Source organism: Mustela erminea, chromosome 9 (genome assembly GCF_009829155.1).
Source record: "Mustela erminea isolate mMusErm1 chromosome 9, mMusErm1.Pri, whole genome shotgun sequence".
In the NCBI taxonomy this organism is placed as follows: Eukaryota; Metazoa; Chordata; class Mammalia; order Carnivora; family Mustelidae; genus Mustela; species Mustela erminea.
The window spans coordinates 12556183-12576125 of NC_045622.1; the positions used below are offsets into that span (position 1 = coordinate 12556183).

General features: G+C 51.4%; 1 long non-coding RNA gene across 2 annotated transcripts; it reads right to left on the minus strand.

Annotated features, from left to right (window-relative positions):
• Nucleotides 1-204: 204 nt before the first annotated feature.
• LOC116600315 lies at nucleotides 205-19915 on the minus strand. 2 transcript variants are annotated; one of them, XR_004289584.1, is made up of 4 exons: nucleotides 19853-19915; nucleotides 19004-19129; nucleotides 578-718; nucleotides 205-392 (listed from the first exon to the last, which is right to left on the minus strand). It is a non-coding gene; the product is annotated as an uncharacterized LOC116600315 (long non-coding RNA). The 2 variants fall into 2 exon arrangements; XR_004289583.1 differs by lacking the exon at nucleotides 19853-19915 and adding an exon at nucleotides 19788-19852.
• Between the last annotated feature and the right edge of the window lie 28 nt (nucleotides 19916-19943).

The following is a 19943-nucleotide window of genomic DNA, read 5'->3' on the forward strand; positions in this document are numbered from 1 at the left end:
TCACACAGCGCTTGCGGCCACCGCACGTCCCCTCCCTGCCCACCCACTCCCATCTCTTCCCCGCAACCCTCCAAGCACAGCAATCTGTGTGTACTTTGGAAACATAAACTCGCATTATCATTAATCTAAGCCAAGCATCATTGAGAAAGTAAATCTGCTGAAAAGAAACATTTATTCACTTTTAAATTTTGATGATGTATATATTAATCACTGTTGGGGATTATCCACCCCATGTACTCTAGGGTGAGTCAGACACCTCGTCCCCTGCGTTTGCGCCCGGCTCCCCGCCCCGGCTGTGACTTCTATAGCCACGGGCCCTCTTGTTGGGAGTGTCTCACCTCGATCCTGAACTTGACAGTCCTCCTGCTCCCAGGAAGTTGGTTATTTACCGACTGAAAATGGAGAATTAAAAGAAGAAAAATAAAACACCTTTCCCAGCGGGGGCCATAAAAGTCTCATGAAGTCATAAAGACAATTACTGGCAGGTCTATATGGCATACCCTCTGTGAGTCATCTGTCTTCTGCTGGCAATAAAGGCACATAGCAAATTAACCAGGAGGGAGGCCCGCTCACTTACCCTGTAATTAGACGGAGCTGCAAGATGCTTCCTTTCAGACTTCACGTGGGAGGATCCTTTCTGGCTCCCGGTGGCCCTGCCTCCTAGCCCGGCCAGGCTCGGACTCCTCCTCTGGCCACGATGCAGTCCCCGGGCCTGGAACTGGAAGGCAGGGCCACGGTCACAGACACAGCCTCCCGTCAGAGGTGCCTCCCCTCAAGACCCTTGCAGGCTATTTAGAGAGGTAGGCAGCATGTAGAGATTCCAAAGGGATCCTGAGCTTTTCAAACTGGCCGACGCCTATCTTCCCCACCTCATCCTTCACCACCTGCTGTCATGAGATCTAGATTCTAGCCACATTTAGGAGGCTCTTTCTCAAGTTCATTGTCCACCTTCTGGCCTCCATACCTTCACAAGCGCTGTTCCCTCTACCTGGAACGTGCCTATCCCCACAAGGTCTCGGCTTACAGAGACACAGTGCGGACAACAAGCTCCGTGAAGCCTTCCCTGACAAGTCTCTAGCCACGTTAACTAGCTCTCCTCTCCCCGCATCAATTATAGATACTGATCACGGAATCTTTTATTCTCGCCCCAGATTGTGACTCTGAAGCAAGGCAAAGGCTGGCTAACGCCTTGGAAGCCCATTTGTCATCCCACCCCAATCGAAGCTTCTAGAACCACGCACTTACCTAGCAAGTGCTCAATAAATGTTAGCTGAAAGAGTAAATTAAAAAAAAAAAAATAGTATAAGCAGAGCCTGTGGCATATTTGGAAGAAGGGAGAAGAGCTGGACGTAGCTCCATAGCCAAGTCCGGATCACAGGGAGGTCGGCCGGGATCTCAGGCCTGGCCCTCGGCTCCCACGGAGGCACTCCCCGTCTCTCTACCCTCTTGCTTCTGAGATCCTTCACCTCACCTGGGACGTTGCCTTTTGTAATCAGCACCTGCATTCCGACTTTGTATGTCGAAGAGAGAAACCAGAAGGGGTCAGGACGTGTCTCTGTATCTCAGGTGACCATCTGAGACACTCGGCTCCCGAGAGCAGAGCCAAGCATGCAAATCAGCACTGGCCTACAGGCCCCATACTGAAAAGAAGTCTGCCGGAAGCAAGAGCAATTGCTGGTTAAAAATAAAAGATAAGGTGGTGCCGATGCTGTGTCTTCCTGAGCTCGGTGCGTAGAGAGCCGGAACCTTCTTCCCCAGGACACGGGTGAGCAAGCCAAGGGCGAAGAATCATGGGAAAGATGAGAGAATTTGCAGGCCGCTGGTTGGAGTCTGAACGTGTGGGCGCTCCGGGGCAGACAGGAGGGACACAGAGCTGCATCCTATGCCAAGTGCCCGGATGAGCCGTTTCTCCGTGGCAGGCACTTGCCCTTTGGAAAGTGCTGTGACCACACCTCACCCTGAGCTTCCTAGAGGGTCAGTAAATTAGGGAAAGGCCTTTCACTCACACAATCAATACTGATTTATTGAGTGCCTATCATGTGTCAGGCACTGCTCTCGATGCTGGAGATACTACAGTAAACAAAATCGTCCTGGCCTTCATGTTGCTTCCACACCGGAAGTGGGAAGGGGAGGGCAAATACACAAGTAATTAATGACGCCTGTATGCAATCTGTTGCAAGAGCGTACATGGGGGTCTTATGCCAGCCTGAGAGGTCAGGGAGGGCTACCCTCAGGAGGTAACATTTACACTGAGAACAACAGGGTGCATGGCAGTTACCCTGGTCGGAACAGAAAGAATGTTCCAGGGAGAGAGAGCTGCCAATGCAAAAAGCTCCAAGATAGGGAGGATTCACCAAAGGAACCAACATGGCTGCAAGGTGGGCGGGAGGAGAGGCTGGTAGTTGCTGAAACCTGGTTGCTGTCAGATCCTTGTAGACCAGGCTGTGGATGTGAACTTTCCAAGGGGACAAGTCAGGGCTGAAGTCTCAGCCCCTTCCCACTCACTAAGCCTTGCATCCCAGCACAGGTGACACCCTCTAAGCTGTCTTCACCCCAAAGTCATCCTCTGTGGCCAAGTCCACAGAAAAGTGCCTGAGCCACAGCACCCTTTGAAATTCGGTGCAGAGGGTCCTCTGGGCAACTCTGAGGGCCCTCCAGGGCTAGACTTCACTAAGTCCTTGAAAGAAGTAGACCATCGTATTATGGGGTTGGGGGGAGGTCAGTGTTGAGGACATGGACCCAGAGCCAGAACAGCCTCCCGTACAGCCTTCGTGTCCTTAGTTTTCTATCCAGACCACCAACCAGTGTCACCTCTGATGGTCTCCTCACCGCTCCTGAGCTGGGTGAAAGGAGGGAGCCCACAGAGGCCTCCTGATCCAAGTGGGACTGAGCAGGACTGGCCAGAGTTATCCCTGGTAGGGCCGCCCTGGGCAGACGGCCTCTGCGGGTCTGGCCTTGCTGGTTCTCTGCTCCACACTGTTTCTTTCAGAGGATGCCCAGGGAGATAGGAGCCCCCAGGGAGGAGGCATTGTTTGCACAAAGTGTCTGTCTTTGCCTGGGGCCAGCAGCTCAGCGGGACTCAGGTCCCCACTGGCTGGTGGTTGGAGGGCCGGTGCTGGGGCCCAGGAGAGTAAGTTCTCTGTCACAGTCCATCCATCAGGGCATCCTCGTGGGCACCGCAGGCCCAGCGGGCCCAGGGCTCTGCCTCCAGCCCCGGTGCCTAGGGAAGAAAAGGGGCTTCTCCCCTCCCCGCTCTGTGGTCCTGCAGTGGCCACAGCCCAGCACCAGCCTCCCTCCCGGCACCCATATCGCAGCCCTAGCAACACATTCCCAAGCTCAAACTTCCGACCCCACGTTGGCAGGCTAAGCTTGTCAAAACCATCCTCCAGATTTGGTTGCTGGCACCACAATCATATAATACAATTTCCATCTATAGCCTCTAACTGTGGGCCCTGTATCCAGGCATAGAAGCCAGGGAGGCCTCCATGAGCAAACAGGCACAGCCCTGCGTGTGGCCTTGTTTAAAAACGATGCGGCGTTTGGCTGCTCTGTACCAGGTTGAGCCTCTGCTTCCTCCTCTGTCAGAAAGGGGGCAGAGAGGGAGTGACCGTATTGCAAGGGACCATAGGGAGGAATAAAGGAGACAAGCGGGGAAAATAATACAGTCCCTGGAGCAAAGTAACTCCTCACCTTTAACTCTTATTATGAGCTGCTATGTCCTGGGCATCGCTGGCGCTCCAGGCGCCGTGCTGGAGGACCTACAAACATGTCAGCCTTCCTTCACCACGACTGCCCTGGGTGCTGGGAGCAAACCATCTCTCACAGGTGGAAATGGACGCGCAGTGCATGGGTTCTAAGCCGAGATCTGTGTGGCTCCAAACCACTGCCCAGTAGTTGGGGACCTACGTGCCTCATCTGCTTTCTGGGCAGCATTGTTTCACTCAAGCTCCTTGGAGGAGAGAATCCTCAGGCCCGGGGAAGGAGAGACCCAGGACTCTCCCCATCAGTATCGAGAACAAGAGTTGTTGCTCTGAAATGTTTTGAGTCAACGCGGGGAGCTCACTGTGTCTGAATCCAAGTAACGGGAGAGGCAAGGGGATGTCTGGAAGGGGAAGCAGACTGGGATTCAGAGCCAGAAGTCTACTAGCCATGTGACCTGGAGCAACGCAGGAAACGTCTCTGATACTCACTGCCCCCTATGTCAAATGGGCTAACAACTTTCTTCCCAGAGATGCTCTGAGGATGAGAATAGATACTGTCTATGGAAGTGAGCTCTCTCCACCATAACGTTAGAAAGAATTAGAAAGAATTGTCATTGAGAGGCACTTATGTAGAAGAGGTAAGTCGTCAGAGCCCCTGGTTTTAATCTGACATGGGAGTGTTGGGTGTTTGCTGTATCAAAGGCTCACACCCAAACTCAAAGATGGGACCGGGAAAAGGGATGCAGTGTCTCATGGGATGTCACGGTGCTCACAGACCGGGTTCGGCGTGCAGGCAAAATTTCCTGGGGAGACACATGCACTGAGCTTTCCAGGAGAGAATGAGAAGGATGCTGGTCAGGGGAGGGCGCACCAGTGGGGCACAGACTGATCTAGAGTGGCAGGCAGCGTCCAGGCCGGCTGGACCGCAGGGTACACACACGAGGGCAGAGGGGAGAGGCGATGAGTCTGGCACCATTATTATCCCCATTGGACAGATGGAGACAATGAGGCACAGGGTGGCTACAGACATCACAGGGCAAGTCAGTGGGGTTGCAGTCAGCCGGGGGTCTGGCTCCAGAATCCATGCTCTTAACTATATATGGCCCAATCTCAAACTGTGGTCCTGGGATGAAAATGAAAAATGGGGAGCTGCAGAGGTTCTATAAGAGAACAGAAGGAGAAGACAGAAGAGGGGGACTTGGAGGGGGGTGTAGAGGAGTCAGGAAACTCAGTGAGTGGGCCCACTGAGAAGAACCAGTAATCGGAAGTCCAGGTAATATGTCCGAGGCCTCTTCTAGCCTGCATGTCAGAGTCCCCTCCCAGAGCATGTGGGCAGTGTCCCAGGTTTTGTGGGCTCCCGGCCAGCCAGAGCAGCTTGGGCAGGGTTCGGGCAGGCCAATGACATCATTACTTCCATGGCCCACTGAGCATCCCAGGCCCCAGATGCCACTGCACCCCTGGTATGTTCTCTGGACCCTGGGTCACAAGGTTGGGAACCCAGATGTTCCCCTCACTCTCGGCCACTGAAGACAGTAGCCTTCACAGAACTCCTGGCCTCTGTTGTGCAGGTTAGAAAGGTGTAGCCTGGCGGTGTCTCTGTGCACCTCACCCAGGATGAGCCAGCTGGACTCCTGCCCCCATGAGGACGCAGCAACCTAGCCTTGTTTACTGGTGGTGGGGGGCAGGGGTGCCCAGAAAGAGGGGCAGAAGGGGAAGGCTTTAGGCTTTGAAGGCAGATCAATAAAAACTTGATTCCTGGCTGTGACACTCACAAACCGGGCAACGTGGAGAAAATGCCTTAAGCCCTGCAGCCTCAGTTTCCTAGTCTATAAAATGGGGGCAAATAATACCTACCACATAGATCAGAGAAGGGCAAGGGTCCAAACAGGGCTGGTAAGTGTCTATCCCAAAGGGCCTTCGGTAAATGCCAGGCCTCCTTCCTAATGACTCTTCCAGACCAGCGTTTAAAAATCTCACTTGGTGGCATTTACTCTTTGCCCAAAGCATGAGCCCACATAAAAACAGGTAGCCCTAAGCCTTGCCCCCAAAGGCACAGACAAATGGTGAGGTCCCTTAGCTACCTCGGAGGAGAACTCCATCCAGCTCCCAGAGCAGCCCTTTGATGTGGATACGACCCAGGCCTACAGCCTCATTGCTCAAGAAGGCGCTGAAAGATTTATAGAAGAGATCTGTGTGGGACACAGCCAGAGGAAGGCAAGCTGGAGAATAAGGAAGTGCACGTGCCTGGGGACAGAACATCTTAGAGAGGGGACTACTAACCGAGATAAGGGCAGAGTCTCTGTGCGCACAGAGACAGCTGCTTCCAACACCCCAGTAAGGAAGGAAGCCAGCTTGCAGTAGGCGCCTACTGTGTGCAAGCATCCTTGGGTATGTTGGCTCACATGACCACCACAGTGATTCCCTACAGTTGGGGGAGGACACAGAAGGGTTGAATAACGTGCCCGTTGCCAACAGCATCACAGACCTCACAAAAGAAGGTGGCATTCGATCTGGGCCTGGAAAGACGGCTATGGTTTCCACTAACACAATGCTGGCCGGGGGGGGGCCTTGAGAGCAGGGCCAACCCATGGGCAGAGGGCAAGGATGAGCAAAATCAAGGAGACTAAAAACAAATCAGGTGTCACTCCTGATGAGGGCTTGCCAGGAACACGAGTCGAGTGGGGAACCTACAGGTACTAGATGCTCTCAGGGTCTCAGAAACTTGCTCAAGGTCACGCAGCTCATGAGGGCTGCAGAGGAAAGTCAAGTCTATCTCACTTTTTACTACCAAGATGGGATCCCTACACTGCCTGAAGAAACAAGACATCGGTCATGTGGTAAAGGCAGAAAACAGCGAGAAATTCCAAGCTCAGAGAGGAGACTGAGGTATGAATGGTCGGAATTGCAACCAAGCCTGGTGACCAGAGTCTCCAGGTCTTCTTCCCCAGAGGACGGGAAGAGGGGTGGGAAGAGGGATGGGAAACTGACCTCCTCTCGCCGCCCACCGCGTCAGGCCCTGACCCCGCAGCCCAGCCCCCTCTGTTCCCCGCAGTGCCCTTGCTCCTTGCAGAGTCTGGACTGTCTCCAAATCTACAAGCCCCTTTCTCTAGCGCTTCTCCTTCATGGACTAACTCCCTGCTCCCCCTCTTTCTTCATTTACAGAAAGCAGCAAACACCAAAGACATCACAAGATGGTCTCAGAAGTCGGGAAGACGATTCATGCTCGGAGCCCACAGATACTCTGCGCACTGAGCCCCGCTGCGTGCCAGGCCCGGGGCTAAGCATGGGGGAGCCTGCAGGCAGCTGCCCTGAGCCCCTGCCTTCCGGGAGCAGGTGGTCCAGGGGAGAACAGAGCAGGAAACAGTCCACCTGAGCGCGTGGACACTCCCACAGCAGCGGGGGGAATCAGGGAGGGCGTCCTGCAGAAAGTGCTGGCAAAGCAGAGACTCGAAGGACCAGCGGGAGTTGGCAAAGGGCAAGAGTGTTCAAAGCAGAACGAGCAGCATCTGCAAAGGCTCGCAGGAAGGAAGAGCACATCTGGAGCAACCGTCTGTAGCTCAGTACGGATGAAGTATAGAGTCATGGGGGCAGGGGGTCAGGGGTGGCCAGAAATGGGGCCAAAGGGTAAAGTCGGGGCTACATCTGAAAGGCATGAAGACAGAGGTCCTTCCCCTTTTCGTGCGCGTGGACACCCCAGGCAGTCTGGTGAAGCCTTTGGACCTCTTCCCAGAATCACGTCTTTAAATGCATAAAATAAAATACATAGGATTACATAGGAAGTAAATTATATTGAAGTGCCGTTATAAAAATATTTTTTAAAAACTAATTTGCGATATAGTAATATATGAGCTTTTTATTAATGCAGTAAATAATAAGTTCTAGTGGCGGGTCTAATTACACGATTTTGAAGTACTGCCGGGAGAAAACAATATTTCAAGATTAAGTGTAATAACTGTAATATGATGTAAAAATATCTGTGATTTCCATGGGTGACAAAGTCCAAGGTACTGCCAGAATTACTACGGATTCCATGCTATGGATGGGGCCTACATTTGTAATCAAAGGAGATGCTAACTCCAGTTAGAGGTTGGTAAAATTGAAGCTTTTTTTTTTTCCCCTCTCATCTGTGCTCATGATCCCCTGCTGGAAAGATTTGTTAAGAAATGTTCCCTTGATCCTCAGCTCTTGCAAAGTCCTGCCCATGACCGCAGCCCCGTCCTGGTCTTCGTCTCCCACCACTCGCCTGCTGGATCCTTTTCAGCCACGTCATCAGCCTTCTTGCCACTCCCAGAACATACAAAGCAGGCAGCTGCCCCAGGGCCTTTGCCCATCCTTGTCCTCCTGCTTGGATTGCTGTTCCTAGAATTATATATGTGATTCCCACCCTCTTTTAGGGAGAACTCTTTTAGAGTTCTTTTAGGACTCCATTCGAATGTTACTTTATCAGAGAGGGCTTCCCAGGCCACCCTCGGAAAATAGCAACACCCCCTTTCCCTCCGTATTCACACCCCCATTTTCCATCACACCTCTAGTGTCTGATGTTCATATGCCTTTGTTCCTAGTGTTCCTTAATAGCACAGACTTTGTGCTGTTCACTGCCATCTTCCCAGCACTTGGAGCAGTTCACACCAGGAGACTGTGAGTCTCCACTCCCTGCTACTCACCCAAATCCTTCAAGACCGCTATAAGACCCAGCAGCCCCATGAAGCCTCATCACTGCCCCCCGACTTCTCTGGATACCCGTGCTCAGGGAGACAGGTTATGGAGGGTGGAAAGCATGCCTAGCCTTTCTGCATCTCCTCACTGTGCCTGGGCAGGGAGCACACATTTGTTAAGTCAGGGGGTCAAAATCTCACATCCCGGCAGGCCCAGGCGGCTATGGGAATGAACGTAGCTGTCTGGGTGACAGTGTGGAGTTCCACCTGTAATGGGCCAAAAGGTGGCCCCCCAAAACATGCATCCACTCATAATCCCCAGAACCCCTAGGTGTGCCCTTATTTGAGGGGAGAAAAGGGTCTATGCAGAAATAAAGTTAAGGATCCCAAGATAAAGAGATCTTCAGGGCACCTGGGTGACTCAGTGGGTTAAAGCGTCTGCCTTCAGCTCAGGTCATGATCTCAGGGTCCTGGGATCGAGCCCCACATCGGGCTGTCTGCTCAGCAGGGAGCCTGCTTCCTCCCTCTCTCTCTGCCTGCCTCTCTGTCTACTTGTAATCTCTGTCTGTCAAATAAATGAATAAAAATCTTAAAAAAGAAAAAAAGAGAGAGAGAGAGATCCTGGATGATCAGTGTGAGGCCTGAAGGCCATCACAAATGTCCTTACAAGAATGAGCAAAGGGAAATGACACAGACCCACAGGGAAAAGTTAACTTGATGGGAAGACAGAGGTAGACTGAGGGTGATGTGGCCACCAGGCCGGGAATGACCTGGCAGCCACCGGGAGCTAGAAGAGGCAAAGAACAGAGTCTCTCGTTGAGCCCCGGATGAAGCACAGCCTGGGGGACTGTAGACTCCTGGTCTCCAACACTGTGGCAGGCTAAGTTTCTGTTGTACTAAGCCCCCAACTTGCAGTAATTTGTTTCAGCAGCCACAGGAGACTCACATACCATCTTCAGGCCTACCAGACGGAAACACAGACCTCAAACTAGATCTTCCCTATTCTTTTCCATTCATTCCCCACAGCCCCCGGCCCAAAAGAAACTAAAAACCCAACCTTTCATGTGAGATCTCCTAAGTGTGGCCGGGTTCTCGCTTGCAAGCATGGAAGCCGGCCCTGGCCAACGTGTGCGGGCAATAAGACTTCATTAGAAGCAGCTCGATGGGCTCACAGAATTGAGGAGAAGCTAAGAAACAAAAACTGGAAAATAGGCAGAATCCAAGGGAGAGAGCCTGCAAGCTCCCGACCATGCGGACGTTTGCTTAGGACACCGACGCCGCTGGCCACTGGTGGGAGCATCCCCGGCAGCGGCTGGCTCCACCTTGGAGGTCACATGGAAAGCGTGTGTCGCACGGAAGCTTGGGGCAAGCGGGGCAGTCCATGTGCGCTCCCCCCTCGCCCCCAACCAGCACAAGGACCGCGTCAAGGGAAGCTCTGAGTACGTGCTGAGTGTTGGACATTCCCCATGGGAACAGAGGCTCCCAGCTTTGCTGTCTGGGACCCACAGTGTGGGGTGCTTTTTAGATCCCAGCCCCGCATAGAACCAGCACAGACCTGCAGCAGCAGTTATGTGACCGTGTACTCCACACGCGGACCGCTCTCTCTCCTCTCCCCTTACTTCTCGTGTCGGTCTATTCCTTCCCATTCCATCCGATGCTACCCTGTCCGCCTCCCCCCTCCACTATCATTCCTAGAGCGATGTTTATTTATGAAAGTCAGAGAAAATATCCCCCATGCCTTGAAAGACTCGGAAAATAGACCACTTAGGGACTTACTCAGAGATAGATTTTTCCCAAAATCAAAACGTAAGAATAGGCAACTTGGGATCCTTTCTAAACCGATTTCGAGGCCCGCAAAGGGGTCATAAATCACAGTTCTAAAAACACAGCACCGGAGCAACTGATTCTATTTTTAAAAAGAAGCAACCAACAGTATTTAGGACAAACAAAAACCGCTTTTGAGCTAGTCCCTGGACTGCCCGTTTATGACCTCTTCGTTAAAATCTTGATGTATTGATCAGTGGATTGACTGACTCTACTGTAGGAAGGAGGATGTGGGAAGAGCCGCTTTGGCTTAAATTTTTCATGACAGCGTTAACTCTCGCATCTAGTACAGGGCCTGGCACGCAGTCGGGCACAGTCACACCGAGGAGCCGCTGAAAACGGATGGCTTTCCTCAGTTGCCTTGTCCTGTTGCAAGTCCTCCTGGAGACTGGGTGTGGCCCATGGACAGGGACCCACATCCACAGGTGGTCAGGAGCCTGGATGCACCTCTGAGCCCCGGGCCTGCTGCCTCCCCCTCCCAGGCTCCGCGTATCACCACCTCCATAAACACCAGCCAGGGAATGCTTTGTCTTCCCATCAGCCAGCCTGCCCTCCCCACCCCCTCTCCTTCTCTCATCTCTCATTTGGCAGTGCTATTTGTTAAACTGCAAAAACACACAAAATCCAGCTCTGTGGGGGGGGGGGGGGGGCGAGTGGGGGCGGTGGCGGTGCGCGGGGAGAGCAAGCGAAGGGAAAGGGAGAGAGGAAAGAGACGCTTTTCAACTTTGCTCTAATGTCTTCGTTAATTGAACTCATCAGCTAAAATCATTTGTGGAAATTTTTAAGAGGGGGGTGGAGAGAGAGAGGGAGAAAGAGAAAGAACTGATCACATGCAAGAGAAATAAGTCAGATGTGAAAATCCTTCAGACTGGGAGATTGCACTATTTATTCACCCAAGTGTCCTGCTGTGTCTCTGAAACGCAGTGATTTAATGAGGTGCTGCAAAGGTATTTGTTATTAAGAAATTCTATGTCTGCTTCTTCTCCTCTGTGTGATTAGGCCGGAGCCGGCGGAAGCTCCTACCCGGCGTGCTGTTAAAGATTTAGGAGCTGTGGCCCTCCCCATTGCTCCCCTCTTACAAGTGCCTTTAGAAATGGTTCCAAAATTAAATATTGTACAAGCCGATCAGCCTTGTTTAACGCAGATGCTGAGTGAGATTTAAAAAGAAATTAGAAAAGCATTTGTGTTAACAGATGTTCTTCCTTTTCTCTCTTGGAGCCGAGATGATTTGGGCTGGGTCCCTCCTGAGGCACGCAAGAGCCAAGAGGGATAAGCCCCAAACTGGCAGAGGGAGGGGGGCCCGGCAGGCCTGGGGGGGGACACCTGGGTCCTTGGATCCTCTGCTAGTGAGGACCCGGGGTCCCTACGGGAAGGGGCAAAGCAAGCTGCCAGCCTCGCAGGCTTTTCCCCAAAGCTCCCGGATCCTGCCAGAGCCTCTCCCAAGACAAGGGCTTCAGCAGGTGCTCGCTGCAAATCTGTACCCACACAAACACCATTACCCACAGCATCAAGAAAATCAGCAAAGGAGCCGAAATCGGTGCCCAGACTCCACCAGCCATTGACCCCAATGAGAGACAACATCCTCTAGGGATGTTGTCCTCTAGGGGCTGTAATCCAGACCCTTCATCCAGGTCAGACCTGCTCTGATCCGCCCCCACCCCATGAGTTAGACACCCTGCTTCCTTTCAGCTGTGCCATCTTCGTCTTCACCCCCTGTTAGCACAGACAGACCTGTGCGAGTGTGGGTTGATGTCTCAAATCTCTCTTGAATAGACTTTTTGCTCTATCCTCAGTTAAAACATATAGGGGCCATCCCTTACACAAAGAAAACCATCCGAGTATGTGGCCGGTCAAGGTTTCTCTCTAAGGCCCTTGCACCCACTCGGAGGACTGACCCCCACACTACCTCCCTTGAGGCGGTAACAGGAAGTAGTGGATCTGGAACTAGAATCGGGACCCCCCCCCCCCAAAACTCTGTTCAATGTCCCATCTGATAAGATTCAGATATTGAGAAACAGATTGTGATGCTCTTTGCAATTTAGCTTTATTTATTGTTGTTGTTGGCGAAACACAAGGCTCAGAAAGACAGCGACTTGATCGTGATCCCATAGAACATCAGGGACAGAATCAGGCGAGAACCCGCATCCCGAAGGCCCAGCTGAGGGCTTCTCCCTGCAGTGAGTCCACGGCACCATCTACAGATGCTTACGGAATGCCTGCTGCTGGCCAGGCTCTGTGCAAGGTGCTGGGGCTATGTGGGGAACAAGCCAGACCCTCAAGGAGGTCCCTGTTTGTCAGAAGAAATAGACATTGAACAAATTATGGCAGATATACTGAAAAAAGGACTTCCAAGAAGGAGTATGGGGCTCGTGGGAGTGTATAAGAAGAGAAACAGGACAAGTCTGGACTCCACTGCCCCCAAGGGAAGACAATGAACAAGCAATGTGTTTCACCGCCACCAAGAAACCAACTGCAGACAGACAGCAGCTGCTGGCTGTCCCTTTTACCCTGGGGCATCCTTGCTCTGTTCAGCTAGCTCCGAAGGCAGCAATCCTTCTTAGTCATCCTGCCAACCCCTGCCCCGTCACTTGTGGAGCACTGCCCCATCCTTTTCCCCACCTCCAAACATGGGTAGAGAGTAATGACCTCCACCCCCCCCCCACTATCAACACAACCAGCCCCTTCTTCTCGGAAGCCCCAGCTCTGCCTGCCCATCTCAGAAGCAAGAAGAAAGACAAGCTAAAAGGAGAACCAGGCAACTTCCTAATTAACACTCTTGGAAACAGCCAGACCTCCCCCTGCACACAAATGAAGAGAGTCGCCCACAGCCACAAAGACTCTTTTTCCCCTTGTTTGCTGGGTAGAGGCTTTGCGGCGGACTGAGCAACCGGCAGAGGGAGGGGGCGTGCTGAATGAATGTGGCTCTCGGCCGGGCTGGGAGGGGTAGGGGTATGAACCGCAGTGGTCCAGGCCTGGGCAAGCTCCCCACTGCTCTGGATCTCTAGATCCTCGTCTGCACAGTGAAGAGCGAGTCCAGCGTAATCCGGTCCCTGCTGGCTCACTTCTCATACCTGGTCTCCTCCTTTTGGAGGTTCCGCTGTGGAGGTCAGCTGATTATGCCCTATACCTCCTCCTGCCACTTCCTCTGAAATGCCCCCTCGTACATCAGCATCACCAAGAGACCTTCAGATTGGTTCCAGAGTGCCCCTCCTAGAGACTCTGCCTCAGCTGGTCTTGGTGAGACCAAGTTGTGCCTGGGTCCCTTTCAGGAGTTTTAATGGCCAAACAGGACCAAGAATAGTACCCAGCAAGTCAGTGGGACTGGAACGCTCCCCTAGAGGCAGAGGAGACCCTTCTGGGCTACTCTCTTCAGGTCCTACTACAGAGCCTTCCAAATTCCAGCAATAGTGCCCAGGGCAGGGAGGTTATAGCTAGCATTGTGACTTTTTTTTAGATTTTATTTACTTATTTGACAGACAGATCACAAGTAGGCAGAGAGGCAGGCAGAGAGAGAGGGGGAAGCAGGCTCCCTGCTGAGCAGAGAGCCCGATGTGGGGCTCGATCCCAGGACCCTGAGACCATGACCTGAGCCGAAGGCAGAAGCTTAACGGACTGAGCCACACAGGCGTCCCATCATTGTGACTTTCAGGCTCTAGCTGTGCCCTCCGGCTGATCTAGACCACCTCCTCCTCCAAGCTCCTTCTTCTTCAAAGACCCCTGCCACAATCCCCACCCCAACCAGTCTTTGCACAGCGATCAGCACGTACATCCCGTGTTACCCTTAGTGCCCCTCTCCTGTCTCCTCCCTTGCAGCTAGCTATGGAAACATGTGCACCCCTCCCTAGACCGCAACTTCTTTAGGGGAACAACTGTACCCTCCTTCCACCAAGGCCTCGCACGGTGCTTCAAATGTAAGAGAGGTTCAGAGTCCTTAGTTGGGAAAATTATAGTCTCACCCACAAAATGGCTAGAGAACCATATAAACTCTCTATATTTCAGGTACAGGAGAAAAGAAGGAAAGACTTAGCTTAGGAGTCAGAAGCGTGGAACCCTCATCCCACCTCTGTAAAGTTCGGGCAAACCTGTAAGATCTCTGGGCCCCCGGTTTTTTGTGTCTATAGAAGGAGGTGGTCGCACTCGCCCACCTCGAAGCTGCTTCGAACTCCGTGTTGCACACGCGGAGCCCCTACCTGCCGCTAGGCTTTCAAAGAAGCAGCCTCGGCTCCTTGTTGCCGGAAGAGTCCGCGCACGAGCACAATCAGTGTTTCGCACGTTTTCAGCCTGAGACAGGACTGGAACCGTACCAGGACGCTTGGGTGTGGAGGCTCCCTCCCCTTCTGGAAAGATGCAAACGCACACCGACACACTCCCATCCAGCACGTCTCCCTTTGTCAACTCAGCTTCCGCCCTGGTGTTTTACAAGATCCAGGAAGGCGCCAAAGCTATACCAATGTCGTCTTCGGCACGGACCAGAACAGACGCGTACCAAAACCTCTGCCAGGTGGCATTACGTGGAAAAGTCCACGATGCACACTCTTGCACAGCTAAAGGGCAAAGCCTTTATCTGGAAGAGGAAAGGAAAACAAACGAACAAACGTGTTTTTCTGCTAGTCAGTATCTGCTGGTTCAGCTTCCCTCCCACTGGGAATTCCTGGAGCTACAGACTGAGAGGACGGTGTTGGCAGCTGGTTCGGAGATGAAGAGCCTGTCCGGAAGGTGCTCCTTGCTTCCCCGCAATTGCTCCCTCCTGTTTTCACAGGAGTAGAACCCAAGTCCTGACTTCTAACTAGGCAGCCAGCTAAAACATGACATCTTCCAGCCTCCCATTTAACTAGCGTGGCCACAGGTTAAATTCTGGCCAGTGAAACAGAAGTGTTGTGTCAAACTTCCAGAATATCTTCTAAAACGGAAGGGCCTCCTCCTTGCAGCTGCTGGATGTGATGGCTGGAGCTCTAGGAGCCATCTAGGACCATGAGGTGACCTTGAGAAGGAAGCCACACACGGCAAAATGGCAAGACAGAGAGTCTTGGTTCCTAACGCTATGGAGTCATACCTTCTTCTGACGTCTTTTAAAGCTGATTGGCTTGTTTCCGATTTATTTTACATCAGGGAGTGAGGCCATTGTTTTGGAGGGTATCTGTTACTCACAACCAAACCTAGTCCTGATCAGTGCTGCAGATGAAGTGGACAGAAAGCTGAACAGGGAGCAAAGGTACCCGTTCCTGGCCTCAGCCTGCCACTAGAGATGGCTATGGCCTTGGGTCTATCCCTAAGTCTCTGGGCCTAAGCTTTCATGATCTGTAAAATGGGTGCAGAAGGGAAAGGGAGTAAACTACATAGTTTCAAAGATCCATTCAGTTTTGTACAAATCAAAACCACAAAGAGATACCACCTCCTACCTGTCAGAATGGTTAAAATCAACAACACAAGAAACAACAGGTGTCGGTGAGGCTGTGGAGAGAGGGGAGCCGTCGGGCACTGCTGGTGGGAATGCAAGCTGGTGCAGCCACTCTGGAAAACAGTGGAGCTTCCATAAAAAGTTAAAAATAGAGCTACCCTACCAGCCGGCAATTACACTACTAGGTATTTACACCAAAGGATACAAAAACACTCATTCAAAGGAATACATGCACTCGATGTCTACAGCAAAATTATCTACAATAACCAACTCACGGAAACAGCCCGAATGTCCACTGACTGATGAATGGATAAAGAAAATGTGGTGTGTGCGCACGCATGCGTACACACACACACACACACACACACACAAAGGAATATTACTGAACCATAAAAAGAATGAAATCTTGCCATTTACCATGACATGGATGGAGTGGGATAGTAGTATGATTAGCAATAATGATGAATAATATTAAGCAATAATAAATGAAAGCAATAGTAATGCAAATAAATGAGTCAGAGAAAGATAAATACCATGATTCCATTCCTATGTGGAATTTAAGAAACAGAACAAATGAGCAAAGGGAAAGAGAGAGAGAGAGGCAAACCAAGAAACAGACTCCTAACTATAGAGAACAAACGTATGGTCGCCAGAGGGGAGGTACGGGGAGGGGGGAACAGGGGATGGGGGGGAAGGAGGGCCCTTGTGATGAGCACCAGGTCTTGTATGGAAGTGTTGATTCATGAAATTGTACACCTGAAATTAATATTATACTGTACGTCAACTAACTGAAATTTAAATAAAAACTGTAAAAAAAAAAAAAAAAAGTCCATTCCATTTCCAAACCAGACACTTCTGTTAGGATTTCAAGATGGCTCTGTGACTTAAAATTGACCAGTTAGGAACCCAGAAAAAGAGTCCCCAGTCACCAGAGAGGGCATCTTTAATCAGCAGGGGTGTCGTGAATACCAAAGTGTCACTGGGGACACTCAAGAAACCCAAGACCACAGACTGTGAAATCTCTCTTCAAATCGCAGTGCCATGATTTACAACCCTGTGACCTTGGACAAGTCACCTACCCTCATCCTTCCATTGGGACAAACAATATAGTACATTTCAGGGACACAGGATAGATTCACGGAGGTGTAAACACTGAGCTCGCCAAAGGTACCAAAGCGACACAGTAAATCTATGTAGGTTTTGCCAAAGCAAACGGGGTGCCTGGAACGGCCTCTGTCTTCACACATTGCCCTGATGGGAGCCCGATCCCCGTGGCGTCCACACGAAGCCATGTGAATCACGAAGGCAGTCCCGGTTCCATTTCTCTCCATCATGGAAAAGAAGTGGGAGGATCACCAGAAGAGAAAGAAGGATAAAACAGAGGAGCCGAGATCTGGGTTTTGAGCACTTCAGCAAGAAAACAAGTATCGTTATTGGCTCTGGACAGTGTGCCAGTCAGCCACGAAATTACCGGTTTCTCTCTCCTCCCAGAAGGGCCTCCCGGGCTGTGCACAAAAGCTGCCGAAGGAACGTCGGGGGGCCGGAGAATAAAAGCCCTCTCTGCCAAGCACAGGCTGATTTGCAATGCATGGCTTTAGCACCATTTCCCAACTCTGCAGCCGCACAAAGGCATTTCTGTCCCGATTTGCGAGTTTAATAGTTTCTATTTCCTACACCTTGCATTCATAATGCATCCTCGCACCATGGGCTTGGGCTGGGGGCCTGCCTCAGGCCTACGGGCACGTCAGCTGCCCTCTCCAGGGCCCGGGGCTGGGAAACCACTTATTAGACAATTTAGCATCTTCTGAGGATGCAGCAACAGAAGGCAGGCCGCCTGACCTCCTTGAAATGTGCCTCTTGTACTCACCTTGCCCTTCGTGACCCTTTACCCCATTTCTTTAATTTATTTATTCCACGCAGCACCTGCTAATGCTAGGCATTGTCCTGCCCACTCTAAAACCTGACTTCTATCAGGTGCAGCATGATTCCTCAGTGCAGCATGGCACTGAGGGGCTGATACGTCCAGAGAGAGGAGGAGAACGGGATTCAATGTGCGAAGTGCACTTGACCATAACTCTGTGTGGGCTGGCACTATATCCATTTAGACGCACTCTTGATATCTCTAGCACTTAACAATATCTGCACATAATAAGTGCACAATCAGATGTGATGACTAGTGAGTGAAAATAAATGGATATCAATGCCTATAAGTATAATGAAGAGAGATTTTGTTTGTTGGGTTTTATTTTGTTTGGCATGGGCAGGGAGGAGAGGGACAGAAGGAGGGTCCATGTCCTGAGAGATCTAGAAGTCAAGGGAGTCGTGTGGCTGATGCTGGAGGTGCCCAGTAGTGTGATGGCACAGAAGGAAGCCTCCAGGAAAAGTGTCTCTGCAGAGGCACGAGAGTCTGGGGACTCTGGGGCCACTGGAGCAAGGGACTGGGACAGGAGAGCAAGCTAGAGAAGTAAGCTACTTGCTCACCCGAGGCCTCGCTCCCAGGCCAAGCCAGGACAGAGAATGACATCAGACAAACCTAAGTGTGGGTCCCAGCTCCGTCACTTACCAGCTGTGTGACCTTGGTCAATATATCAAGCCTCGCTGAACCTTAGTTTCCTGTTCCGTAAAACGCAGTCACCAGAAACACTCGCCTGCTAGCATCAGTGCAAAGGTGACAAGGGACAGTGAGGTGCGGAGGACACAAAGCTGAGGCGATTCATTAGGTCTTGGGTGGAAGCCGCATCTGCATTTCCCGGGGATCGTGCCGGTTCTGATTCAGGTGGCTCTGAGACTGGGCAAAAAAACAGGGCCCATCGTGGACCCCCATGGCCCCTTTCTTCTTGGGCTTTAGCAGACTCCAGCTGGCGGACCAGCGTCTCTTACAGAGACTTCTCCGCTTTGCTTCTCTCTACCAAGAGCCCAGGCACAAAGCTAAAATCCAGGATTGAGTCCTTTACTAGCCTCTTCTCGCTGAACTAGCAGCTTATCCGAGGGTCCTCAGTTCCCTCAGTCACTTGAGAACAGGCGCTGTTGCCTCTTCAACTCTGCACCCCAACGCTCAGAATCGTGTTCTAGCACATAGTAGGTGCTCCAAGAATGTTGCTAAGCAAATGAATACTATCGGTAAACCTAGGATAATTATCTCTATTTTACAGAGCTGTACATGATGTCTAGTGGGAAAGAAAAGCCTGTTGTTAGAAGCACAAGGAGGCGTTCATATCTGCATTGTTCCCCTCTGGTCGCTTTCCTCTCCATCTCAAAACATCTGACGCCATATACAAAGTTGGTCGCAGGAAAGCCAGGGGGTGAGTGGAGAAGAGAGTACTGGGGAACAAGTCCTAGGTCAAGATCTGTAATAGTCAGCTCGGGTTGCCATAACAAAACACCAGAGCCTGCATGGCTTAAGAAACAGAAATCTCTTTTCTTACCATTCCAGAGGCCAGAAGTCCAAGATCAAGGCGCCATCAGGGTTGGTTTCAGGGAGGACCTTTCTTCCTGGCTTGCACACGGTCACCTTCTCACCACATCCTCATACAGCTTTTCTCTGCATGCAACTAGAGACAGAGAGATCTCTGGTCTCTCTTCCCTCATGATGTCATGTAACACTTATTAATTCCCTCAAGGCCCTATCTCCAAATACAGTCATACTAGGGGTTAGGACTGTAACATATGAATTTGAGGAAAGGAGACACAATTCAGCCCATAAGGAGTGGGGAAGGTTCTGGAATTGATCTGGTTTGGGATCTGCCCCCTGTGACCTGTATTGCAGCAGAATGTCAGAAGTGGCAATGACATCAATCCCAGCTACATTGTCAGGTCTCATCAACTCATCAGTTGACCCTGCCACTATTTTTTTTTAAGATTTTATTTATGTATTTATTTGAGAGAGAGTAGAGGGAGGAAGATGGAGAGGGCACAGGTGACTCCCTGCTAAGCTCCCTCCCAGGACCCTGGGATCATGACCTAAGCAGAAGGCAGATGCCCAGCCTACTGAGCCACCCTGGCGTCCCCTCACCCATCCCTAGTTCTTTATATGAGCATTCTTAATTGGCCTTTTCTCAGCCCGAACTGTATGCACAAAGATCTGGTGACCCACCCAGGTTCCAATTCCTGGTTTGCTAACCTTGATCTCATACCAGAAACGAAAGGACCCACCCACCCCTTTGATTTTGGCAACACTCATCAGGATCAATTAGACTGTGTTGCAATTACCATGAATTCCAAAATTTCAGTCACTTAAGACAAGCCATTTACTTCTTACTCATCTCCATACCCACCGCTGTTGGGCCTAGGGCTCTGTTCCACACCGTCAATCAGGGACCCAGGCTGCTGTAAGTTCCAAGACATTGTGACATCACCAGGATTTTC